Source organism: Dromiciops gliroides, chromosome 4, assembly GCF_019393635.1.
Source record: "Dromiciops gliroides isolate mDroGli1 chromosome 4, mDroGli1.pri, whole genome shotgun sequence".
Taxonomy (NCBI): domain Eukaryota; kingdom Metazoa; phylum Chordata; class Mammalia; order Microbiotheria; family Microbiotheriidae; genus Dromiciops; species Dromiciops gliroides.
This window is the reverse complement of record NC_057864.1, coordinates 291363227-291376377: the sequence shown is the minus strand read 5'-3', so window position 1 is coordinate 291376377 and position 13151 is coordinate 291363227.

The following is a 13151-nucleotide window of genomic DNA, read 5'->3' as shown; positions in this document are numbered from 1 at the left end:
AATTTTTATCTCCAGCCTTGAACTTTCTTCTGAGTCCCTGATAAGCACCTCCAGTTGTCTACGAGCATCTCTACCAGGAGGTTCTTCAAGGTCAACATGTCTAAACTCAAACACAGCTTTCCCCCAAATCTGCCTCTCCTGACTTTGATTCTTTCAACTCCTTCATCTCTCATATCCAACTGATTACCAAATCCTTTGGAATCCACCTCAGGAAACAGAGCCTTTGGGATCAGGCCCCAAGGATCAACCCAAATTCTAGGGGAACCCAAAGACCTTGGAGAATAGAGAGGGGATGCAAATCATTTAACCTTTCTAGACCTCAGTTTCATCGACTGTAAAATAAAGGGTTTGGATTAGGTGATCTCTGAGATCCCTTCAAGTTATAAATCTATGATTCCATGGTTATCCAGAAATACCCTCTCCAACCTACCCAACATTGTAGTCTAGTCTTTACTAGAAGATTGGAAGGAAGAAGAAGAAGAAAAAAGGAGAAGGAAGAAGTGGAGGAAGAGATTCTTAGCACAGTGCCTGGCACATTGATAATGTGCCTGCTAGGCACTTAATAAATATTTATTGATTGGCTGAGTTGAGTGACTGATTAGTGAATATTGTGGGATAATGAAAAAACAAACATGGAGTCAGAAGAGCTTCTCTTTGACTGATTCAATGGAAGGAGCACTGTCTCTAGAGTCAAAGAGCCTGTGTGGGTTTAAATCCCTGTTCTGAAGCTTACAGCTAGTCTGACCTTGGGCAAGTCACATCATCTCTGGGATTCATTTTTCTCACATGTAAAATGAAAGGGATAGAATAGATGGCAAATTAACTGGCTCAGTGAGTCAGGAAGACAAGCTCAAAAACTGCCTCAGAATCTTACTATCTGGATAAGTCATTTAACTTCTGTGCCTCAGTTTCCTCATCTATAAAATGGATCTCCCAGGATTGTTGTGAGGATCAGATGAGTTAATATGCATAAAGTTCTTTGCAAACATATACATCTACTGTTTTTATTATTACTAGATTAGATCTAAGTTCCCTTCTAGCTCTAGAAAAATAATTCTGTAACCTACTAGCTGCATGACCTCAGGCAAGTTACTGGTCTTCTCCAAATATCAATTTCTTCATTTATAAAATAAGGATAATAATTGCTTTTATTTGTATAGTGCTTAAGGCTTATTTTTAAAAAGGACTTTCTTCACAACCGTCCTTTGAGATGGATAGTGTTTCATGCCCATTTTTCTGATGAGGAAACTGAGGTCTAGAAAGGTTAAATGATTTGCCTCCCCTGTCCACTCAGGTTCAGTGATTTCCCTATAGACCAGCAGTTAACCAGTGTCATTTTGGGTCTTAATGCAGGTCTTCTTACTCCAAATATCAATCTCCTTTCCCCTAACCCATACTGCCTTTTAACAGCAGTATAACCTACCACATGGGGTCAAATATGAGAATCAAATAAGATCATGTATTTGACAGTAGGCAGCTAGTTGGTACAGTAGATAGAGCACTGGCATACTGCAGAAGACTCATCTTTCTGAGTTCAAATCTGGCCTCAGACACTTACTAGTTGTGTGACCCTGGGAAAGTAATCTAACCCTGTTTGCCTTAGTTTCCTCCTCTGTAAAATGAGCTGGGGAAGGAAATGGCAAACCACTCAAGTATCTTTGCCAAGAAAATCCTGAATGGGGTCATGAACAGTTGGACATGACTGAACAATACTGCCAATTTGGTTGCTGTAATTTGTCCTTCATTCTAGAAGAGGAACATGACATTGGAAGGTAATATCATGACTTATAGTGAATTGGATTTAAGTGAGGGATGGCTGTGCAAAGTCACCAGCCTCACTATCTCCTCCAGAGCCATCTGGGTCCAGTGGCAAGATATATAGCAGTATGACTGGAGATGGCCCCAGATGTTTAAGGCAATTGTGGCTAAGTGACTTGCCCAGGATCATACAGACAGTGTCAAATGTCTAAGGCTGGATTTGAACTCATATCCTCCTGTCTTCAGGACAAGTGCTGTATCCAAAATACACTCCACTTCCCACCATTACCAATTGAGGATAGGACTCAAACCCACACATGCATAGCACAATGGATTGTCCATCACCCTAATCATTGGGCCACCTCTTCCAATTTGAAAGCACTGAAAACACCATCTAAAAAATGCCATTATAAACCTTATGAACTTTAAATTTAACATTTATCTCCCACAATTATTTTATTCTAATGCCTCTTCATGATATGGAGGTGGCCCTCAGTCATTAGAGACTAGAACAAAATTAAAGAGGCTTTGAATATGGTCTGGCCATCAGGTGATAGATTTTTGGACCACAGCAACACCTGAATTCTAGAGGAATTATCACTTGTATTGATGGAGAGAATGTCCAGAATCCCTCTAATAGCATTTATTAGCACCCACTATGTGCCAGGTCCTGGGGGTACAAGTACAAGGAATGAAACAATCTTTATTCTTAAAGAGCTTATGTTCATAGCTATTTCAAATTAAATTTCTTCTAAGTAGGAGAAAAGCTTCTATTTGATTCTTGTTCTTTTTTAACCTTTGCTGTGAACTAATGAGGTGTTACCTGACAAGCAAAATGTAAAATGATTCAATTTTTGTGCAGTCATCTCACTCTTTAAAGCCTGAGGGCAGATACATTTGGAGGGTATGGTATGTCCATACCTTTGTACTATGAGGACCAATAGATGGCATGAAGCCTATGATGTCTCTCAGCAATTTCACATAGAAATAGCTGTCAAAAATACAAAGAACTGAGAAGAAAAGAATGTCTTAAGAAAGTATTTAAGTCAATTATCATCTAGAGGGAATTGCCTCTCTCAAATTCCCCCACAAATAACTTAAAATAGTGCCTTGAAGTAAATGTTAGAGTGGCAGAAATAATTAAGAGTTGGGGTAAAGCAGTTATCTAACTTACAACAACTTTGGAAGAAGTTAGAAAAATCTGACCTCTGAGCTGGTGGTCTAGCCTGTTTGAAGTGCAGATACCCTGGGAAAGATACCCCAGAGTCAACAAACAGCAAGCCCTCTGGGCAGCTATGTTTGTGGAAGCCTTAGCTTCAGGAACTTTTGCCCAAGCAGAGGAAAACTGTGGGGGCCCTCTGATGACACTAGATAGGAGGATGGCCTAGGCCCTGATCAGACCTGGTTCCAGGATGTGACTGGTGATAAGAATGAGTGATCACATGCTGGCGAGTGCAGAAGAGGAGAGGTTGGGGACCTTGCTGGTTGTGGTCACTTGAAGGAGAACAGAATCTTTGGTTTTGGTTCCAGGGCACAGGGATGAGCTAACACTTGCAGCCACCTAAGGGTCTGTAGAGACAAAGAATCTTTACAGTGGCAGCAGTGCTGGGAGCTCTGGCTCAGAGGCTAAGAGAAGTACCTGAGGTCACTCATAGACCAAGATATGAGCCAGAGGAGTAGTGGCCACACCTGATTTTAGATTATAGAATATTGGAAGAATCAAGAGTTCAACATTTCCCAGATAGAGCTCAGAAAACCTGAAACCTGAGACATTATCCTCCATGCCCTGGAAATAGACACCAGTTAAGATAAAGTTAACAGCCAAGAAATAGGTCATTAAAACAATTGCTTAAAAAACAGAAAGAACCCAACCACAGAACCATAGATAGCTAATATGATGATAGAGAAGATCAGGGTTTAAAATCAGAAGAAGACAAAACAGCTTCTCGTGAAGTTTCAAAGAAAAATATAAAATGGTCACAAGTCCCAAAAGAGTTATTGGAAGAGTTATTAAAGGGAATTTTAAAAGAGAGGGTGAGAGAAAATAGGGAAAATAAATAAGAGTAATGCAAGAAAATAAAGAAATTATGAAAAGCAAGTCAACTAATTGGAAAAAGAGATCCAAAAACCTATGGAAGAAAATAACTTCTTAAAAATTAGAAATGAGAAAAGAAATGATGAAACAGGGGCAGCTAGGTGGCACAGTGGATAAAGTGGATAAAGCACCTGGATTCAGGAGTACCTGAGTTCAAATCAGACCTCAGACACTTGACACATACTAGCTGTGTGACCCTGTCAAGTCACTTAACCCCAGTCGCCCCACAAAAAAAAAAGAAAAGAAAAGAAATGATGAGACAAAATCAAAAGTGAAAAAATATAAGAGAATTTAAAATAGCTCATTAGAATAACAATTTACATAGAGAACAGATTAAGGAGAGAGAATATAAGAATTGTTGAACTATCTGAAAGTCATGATAAAAAAAAGTGTAGACACTATACTTCAAGAAATTATTTTTTAATTTAATATTTTATTTTTGCCCAATCACATGTAAAAATTAATTTTAACATTTGCTTTTTAAATTTTTTGAGTTTCAAATTCTCTCCCTCCCTCTATTTTCTCCCCCACCCCACATTGAGAAGACAAGCAATTTGATATGGGTTATACGTGTGCAGTCATGCAAAACATATTTCCATGTTAATCATGTTGTGAAAGAAAATAAAGACAAAAAACCTTCAGAAAAATAAAGAAAAAGTATGCTTTGATCCGCATTCAGATTCCATCAGTTCTTTCTCTGGAGATGGAAAGCATTTTTCATCTTAAGTCGCTGTATTTTTGTTTGTTTGTTTGGGTTTTTTTGTTTTTTGTTTTTTTGGTAAGGCAATTGGGGTTAAGTGACTTGCCCAGGGTCACACAGCTAGTAAGTGTCAAGTGTCTGAGGCCGGATTTGAACTCAGGTACTCCTGAATCCAGGACCAGTGCTTTATCCACTGCACCACCTAGCTGGCCAGTCACTGTATTTTTTAAAAGATAATTAATTAATTATTTTTGGCATGGAATTTTTTAATAGCCACAGAGATTTTTCCCCTCCTTCCTGTCCCTCCTCTCCCTCCCCCCTCCCCAAAACAGCAAGCAATCTGATATAGGTTATATGTGTAAAATCATGCTAAACATATCTCCACATTAGCCATGCTGTGAAAGAAGAATTAGAGCAAGAAGAAAACCTCAAAAAAGGAAAACAAAAAATAGTAGAAATAGTATGGTTCAATCTAGATTCCACAGTTTTTTGTTTTTGTTTCTGTTTTTGGATTTGGAAAACATTTTCCATCATGAGTCCTTTGGAACTATCTTGGACCACTGTACTGCTGAGAAGAGTTAAGTCTATCACAGTTGATCAACTCACAATGTTGTTGATACTGTGTACAATGTTCTCCTGGTTCTGATCATCTCACTCAGCATCAGTTCATGTGAATCTTTCCAGATTTCTCTGAAGTACACTTGATCATTATTTCTTCACACTGATTTTTTAAAAAAAATTTGTGTTCTAAATTTTCTTCTTCCCTCCCTCCTCAACCTTCCCTGTGGAATCAAGCAATTCAATATGTCATGCATGTGCAGTTATGCCAAGCATCTTCACATTGGTCAAGTTGTGAAAGAAAATAGAATAACTTTAGAAAGAGGAACTAACAAATAAAATTATGCTTCAATCTGTATTCAAAGACCATCAGTTATTCCTCTGTTGATGGTTTGCATTTTTCATACGTCCTTCTGATATCAACCTGCTCATCATTTCTTTCATAGTTACTATTGCTAACTGTATTACCTTCCATCCTATTCCCTCCCCTTGATATTTACTCCATTTTCTATCTTCTTTCACTCTATCCCTCCTCAAAAGTGTTTTGCTTTTTACTGCCCCCTGCCCTGATCTGCCCTTCCTCCCTTCCCCTTCCCTCCCCTCCCACCATCCCTCAGGGCAAAATATAATACTATACCCACTTGAGTGTTTATGTTATTCCCTCCTTGAATCAATTCTGATGAAAGTAAGGCTCACTCACTGCCCCATTCCTTCCCCATTTCCCCCTTCATTCCATGAGCATTTTCTCATTTCTTTCATGTGAGCTTTTTTTAACCCCCTTCCACCTCTCCCTTCCTCTTTCTTCCAGTGCATTTCTCTTACCCCTTAATTTTATTTTAAAGATGTCATCATGGGTCTGCTAAGTGGTACAGTGGACAAAGCACCAGCCTGGGATCCAGGTGACCGAAAGCCCAAATCCAGCCCCAGACATAAGCCACCCCATCCTGCCTACCCCACGAAAACATGGACAAATGCTTTACAGATATCATCCCTTCATATTCAATTCACACCTGTGTCCTCTGTCTATGTATATTCCTTTCAGCTGCCCTAATACTGAGAGAGTTCTTATGAGTTGGAAGTATTATCTTCTCAAGTAAGAATATAAACAGTTTAACTTTTTAATGTCCCTCATGATTTCTTTTTCTTGTTTACCTTTCTATGCTTCTCTAGGGTCTTGTATTTGAAAGTCAAATTTTCTATTCAGTTCAGTTCTTTTCACCACAAATGCCTGGAAGTCTTTTTCATTGAAGTCCCATTTTTCCCCCTGAAACATTATACTCATTTTTGCTGGGTAGGTTATTCTAGGTTGTAGTCCAAGTTCCTTTGCCCTCCAGAATATCATATTCCTTGCCCTTAGGTCCTTTAATGTAGAAGCTGCTAAATCCTGTGTTATCCTGACTGTGGCTCCACAGTATTTGAATTCCTTTTTTCTTGCTGCTTGTACTATTTTCTCCTTGATGTGGGATCTCTGGAATGTGGCTATAATATTCCTGGAAGTTTTCCTTTTGGAATCTCTTTCCAGAGGTGATTGGTAGATTCTTTAAATTTCTATTTTACCCTCTGCATCTAGAATATCGGGGAAATTTTCCCTTACAATTTCTTGGAAGATGATGTCTAGACTCTTATTTTGGTCATGGTTTTCAGGTAGACCAATGATTGTCAAATTATCTCTCCTGGATCTATTTTCCAGGTCAGCTGTTTTTCCAAGGACATATTTCATATTGCCCTCTATTTTTTCATTCAATTGGATTTGTTTTACTGTTTCTCCTAAAGTCACCAGCTTCTATTTGTTCAATACTAATTCTTAGGTAATTATTTTCTTCAGTAAGTTTTTCTATCTCCTTTCCCATTTGACATTTCAAGCTATTGACTTTTTTCTCATGACTCTTCTCCATCACTCTCATTTCTCTTTTCATTCTTTCCTCCCTCTCTCTAAATCTTCCTTCTATCTTCCCTACTTTCTCTTCAAAGTGCCTTTTGAGCACTTCCAAGACCTGAGACTAATTCATATTTTTCTTGGAAGCTTTGGATGTTGGAGCTTTGACTTTGTTATTTTCTTCTTCTGTGGATGTATTCTGGTCTATCTTTCCCCCAGAGAAGCTATCATCTGCTGTTTTCTTTGCCAACTCATCTCAAGTCAGAAGTAGATGTCTAATTGAAATCTTATTTTTGTTTACTTGACTTTTAATTCCCTCTTACAGTTGGGCCCTACTTCCAAACAATACTGTCCCAAGCTTCAGAGGGTCCCAGGTATTTCAGTTTGAGGGAGGGCAGGTTTGTCTCTCACCTGGCCTGTTCTCTGGTCTGAAGATAACTTCAGGCCAACTTACTAATTAACCAACCAGCAAAGCTTTCTGTGCTGTGGTTCTTAGCTTCCAATGAGCCTGTGCCCCTCCTCCACCTGGGCCTCCTGCCACTTAGGATTTCTTCCTGGTTCCCTGCTGGGGTGGGACAGCCGAATTCTTCCCTAGGTCCCACTGACACCCCTGTACTTTCACCCTGGCCAGCTGTTCAGCCCTCTCACCTGACCACAAGCTCAGTTCCAGAAGACACTGGTGCTGCAGCTGATTCAGAGGCTTGGGGGTGGGGTGGGGTAGGCAGATAAGTTCCTCTGCCACAGCGTGTCTGGGGTCTGTGTCGGCATGATCACAGGGTTGGACTCTACTCACAGCCCAACACAGCCCTCTTTAATCTGTCTATGGCTAGAAAATAATCTCAGCCCATCTTTTTGTGGGATTTTCTGCTCCAGGGGTTCTTTTATTGCTGCTTTGGGGGAATTTTATCAGGAGCTCTGTGCGTTTAATGTCTTTCCTCTGCCATCTTGTCTCTACCCCCTTTGAATATCTCTATTACTGAGGATAGCTAAGTTATTCACAGTTGATCATCATGCAATATTGCTCTCATTGTATAAAATGTTCTCCTGGTCCTGCTTATTTCACTTTGCATCAGTTCATGTAAGTCTTTCCAGGTTTTTCTGAGAGCATCCAGCTCATCATTTCTTATAACACAATAGTATTCCAACATAATCATATACAAGATATCCCCTCAATTCCAATTCTTTGCCACCACTAAAAGAGCTGTTTTAATATTTTTGTACATGTAGGTCCTTTTCTTTTTTGTTTTTTATCTCTTTGGGATGTAGACCTAGGAGTGGTATTGCTTGGTCCAAAAGGGTATGCATGGTTATATCACCATTTGAGCATAGCTCCAAATTGTTGTACAAAATGACTGAATTAGTATACAACTTCACCAACAGTGTGTTAATGCTTTAATTTTCCCATATCCCTTCTAACATTTGTCATTTTCCTTTTCTATCATATTTGTCAACCTGATAGGTGTGGGATGGTAGCTAAGAGTTTTTTTAGATTTGCATTTCTGAGAATTTTTTCATGACTATAGATAGCTTTGATTACTTTGTCTGAAAACTCTCTGTACATATACTTTGATCATTTATCAATTGAGAAATGGCTCTTATTTCTATAATTGACTCAGTTTTCTATATATTTGAGAAATGAAGTCTTTATCAGAGAAACTCACTATGAAATTTTTACAGTTATCATTACTACGTATTTTCCTCCATCCTATTCCACACCCTCCCTTGTTTATGCTACTCTTTCTCCTTTTACCCTGTCCATTCTCATAAGTGTTTTGCTTCTGATTTTTACTTCTCTCATGCCACCCTCCTTTCTATCAGCCTCAACCCCTCTTATCCCCTTCCCCTCATACTTCCTTATAGGGTAAGATACATTACTATATCCAACAGAGTGTGTATGTTATTCCCCCCCCCACCCCTTTTTATTAACAGAAGGTTTATTCACTCCAGGATCAGGGTGGTTGCTCAGTCAAAGAGCCCAAAACCCATGTCATCATCAGACTCTTATGACTCCTCCTTCTTTTCTTCCTTCTTCTCTGCAGCAGCAGAGGCAGCAGAACCAGCACTGGCAGCAACAGCAAAGGCACCACCAGAAGGCAGGGAGGCCAGCTTGCTGCTCCCTTGCGTGGTCAATGTTCTTGCCGCTCAGCTCGCTGATGACCTTCTTCATGTGCTCCTCGTCCATCTCGATGTCCATGCTGTCCAGGGTCTTCGGGTCTTCTTCAGGTCCTTGGACTTGAGGATTCATTGCCCCCGAGGACGGCCAGGAGGTAGGCGGCCACATAGCGCATGTCGGTGGTCTAGGCTCCACTCCGGTCTGGTCCGGAGTTTGTGGCCTGGCGCTGCAGGAGCTGTGGGAGAGGTGGGGCCGACGGCGAGTCCTTTTTTGAGCCAGTGCTTATGAGAGTTACGTTCATGTACTACTCCCTACTTCCCCCATTTTCACCTCCACTGTAAAAGCTCTCTCACTACTTCTTTTATGTCAGATAATCATCCCATTCAACTTCTTCATTTCCCCTTCTCCCAGTGTACTCCTCTTTCTCACCACTTTATTTTGGTGTTTTGGGTTTTTTTAGATAATCATCCCATCATATTCAACCAGTGCTCTCTGTTTATGTATACTTCTTTCATCTTCCCTAATAATAAGACAAATTTTAGGAGTTACAAATATAATTTTCCTATGTAGGAATGCAAACATTTTAACCTTATTAAATCCATTATGATTTATCTTTCCTCTTTACCTTTTTATGCTTCTTTTGAAATTTTCTAGTCAGCTCTGGTCTTTTAATCAGGAATGTTTGGAAGTCCTCTAATTAAATATCCATTTTTACCTGTGAATGATTATACTCAATTTTTCTGGATGGATGATTCCTATCTCTTTATCCCTCTGGAAGATCATATTTTAAGTCCTTCAATCCTTTAATATAGAAGCTGCTAAATCTTGTGTTATTCTGATGGTGGCTCCACTGTATTTGAGTTGTTTCTTTTTGGCTGCTTGCAATATTTTCTCCTTGACCTGGGAAATATGGAATTTGACTATAATATTCCTGGGAGTTTTCATTTGGGGATCTCTTTTAGGAGGATGATTCTTTCAAATTTGATTTTACCCTCTGATTCTAGAATATTACAGAACTTTTCCTTGGTATTTTCTGAAAGATGATGCCTAGGCTCTTTTTTTTTAAAACATGGTTTTCAGGTAGTACAATAATTCTTAAATTATCTCTCCTAGATCAATTTTCCATGTTGGTTGTTTTTTTCAATGATATATTTTACATTTTCTTCTATTTTTCATTCTTTTGATTTTGTTTTATTGTTTCTTGATGTCTCATGAAGTCATTAGCTTTCACTTGCCCAATTTTAATTTTTAAGGAATTATTTCCTTCAATGAGCTTTTAATCTCCTTTATCATTTGGCGAATTCTACTTTTTAAGGAAATTTTTAAAATTCACAAATCACTGCCTGAAAGAGATCCCCAAATTAAAAGGCACAGGGAAATTATAGCTAAATTTCAAAGCTCCTAGTTCAAGGAGAAAATATTATAAACAACTAGAAATAAAAAATTAAAATATTGTGGAACAATAGTCAGGATAACACAAGATTTAGCAGCTTCTACATTAAAAGACCAAATGGCGTGGAAAATAAGATTCCAGAGAGCAAAGGAACAGGTAGGTAATGAAGAATAACCTACCCAACAAAGCTGAGTGCAATCCTGCAAAATGGATATTTAATGAACTAAAGGCCTTTCAAGTATTCTTGAGGAAAAGAACTGAATGGAACAGAAAATCTGACTTAAAAGAACCAGGAGAAATACAAGAGGGCAAACATGAAAGACTAATTATAAGGAATTAATAAGGTTATACTTCTTTTTATGTGGAAAATGATATTTGTAAATCTTAAGAATGTGCAGTGGGGGCAGCTAGATGGTGCAGTGGTTAAAGCACCAGCCCTGAATTCAGGAGTACCTGAGTTCAAATCCGGCCTCAGACACTTGACATGTACTAGCTGTGTGATCCTGGGCAAGTCACTTAACCCCAATTGCCTGCCAAAAAAAAAAAAAAAAAGGAATGTGCAGTACAATGATCCAAGACAATCCCAAAGGACTAATCGTGAAGCATACAATCTGCCTCCAAAAAAAGAACTGATATTATCTGAATACAAATTAAAATATGCTGTTTTTCACTTTCATTCTCTTTTTAAAAATCACCTTGTACAAAATGACTAATATGGAAATATTTTACATGATTGCACATGTATAATCCATATGTGATTACTTACTGTCTCAGGGAGAGGGGAGAAAAAAGAGGAAGAGAAGGATAGAATTTGGAACTCAAATTTTTTAAATGTTAATAATTGTTTTAACATGTAATTGGGGGTGGCTAGTGGATAAAGCTAGGTGGCTCAGTGGATAAAGCACCGGCCCTGGATTCAAGAGGACCTGAGTTCAAATCTGGCCTCAGACACTTGACACTTACTAGCTGTGTGACCCTGGGCAAGTCACGTAACCCTCATTGTCCAGCAAAAAAAAAAAACAAAAACAAAAACAAAAAACAAAAAAACCCACATGTAATTGGGGAAAATAATATATTATTTAGAATAGTATAGTTCAAAAGAATATATATAGATAGAAGGCTAGGGGTTAAGCCGATTATAATGAGGTGATCCTAAAAAATAAAATTGGGTAGTGAGGGATAAAATAGAGCAAATTATTTTATACAAAAGAGGCATGAATGGAAGAACATATAGTGGAGGGAAAGATAGGATGGATTGTATGTAGTATAGAAACCTTATTCTCATCAGAACTTGGGTAAGGGGGAATAACATATACATTTAGTAGGGTATAAATGTCTTCTTAACTTATAAAAAATTGGAAGGCAAGAGGATAGGATATAACAAGTACTTTTTAAAAGGTAATCAGGGGGCGGCTAGGTGGTGCAGTAGATAGAGCACCGGCCCTGGAGTCAGGAGTACCTGAGTTCAAATCCGGCCTCAGACACTTAACACTTACTAGCTGTGTGACCCTGGGCAAGTCACTTAACCCCAATTGCCACACTAAAAAAAATTAAAAAAAAAAAAAGGTAATCAGATTAGGGAGGCAGTGGTCAGAAGTAAATTAGATTTCTAAATAGGGATGGGATAAAGAGAAAGAAAGAAGGATACGCAATAAGGAAAAACTAATAATTATAACTTTAAATGTGAATAGGATGAACTCATCCATAAAATTGAAAGAATGAAGCACAGCTAGGTGGTGCACAGTGGATAAAGCACCACCCCTGGTTTCAGGAGGACTTGAGTTAAAAACCAGCTTCAGACACTTGACACTTACTAGCTGTGTGACTCTGGGCTAGTCACTTAACCCTCATTGCCCCCCCCCCCCGCCAAAAAAGAATAAAAATAAAGGGCTAAAGTAAAACTTGTTATGTTTTAATTGGCGTAAAAAGAGCAGGTGTAGCAAATATACTATCAAAGTCAAAGTTAAAATAGATTTATTTAAAAGAGATAATCAGGAAAAATACATTACATTAAAAGGTACCATAGGTAATGAAACAAAATTGATAACATATATACATGAAATGCTATAGCATTCATATTTTTAAATGAAAAGGTAAATTAGTTACAGGTAAATAATATAGATAGCAAAACTACAATAGTGAGGGATTTCAACCTTCTCCTCTCAGAAATTTAACCAAAAATAAATGAGAAAGAAGTCAATGAAATTAATAGAATCTTACATGAGTTAGATATGATAAATATCTAGAGATAATTGAATGGGAATAGAAAGGAATATACCCTTTTCTAATTGACAACTTTACAAATAATGACCATATACCAGGCCATTAAAAACTTTATAGTTTAATGCAGAAAAGCAGAAATATTAAATGTATCATTTTCAGATCATAATGCAATAGAATTATGTTTAATACCAGACCATGGAAACACAGATTAAAATTAATTGGAGATGAAGAAGCCTAATATTAAAAAATGAATGGGTTAAATAATGAATCATAGAAATAATGTTATTGAAGAGAGTAATAATAATGTGACAACATATGAAAACTTATGGATGCAGCAAAAGCAATAATCAAAAGAAAAATTATATTTCTAAATGCTTACATCAATAAAAATAAAGAAAGAGGAGATCAATGAATTGGGTATGCAATTTACAAGAA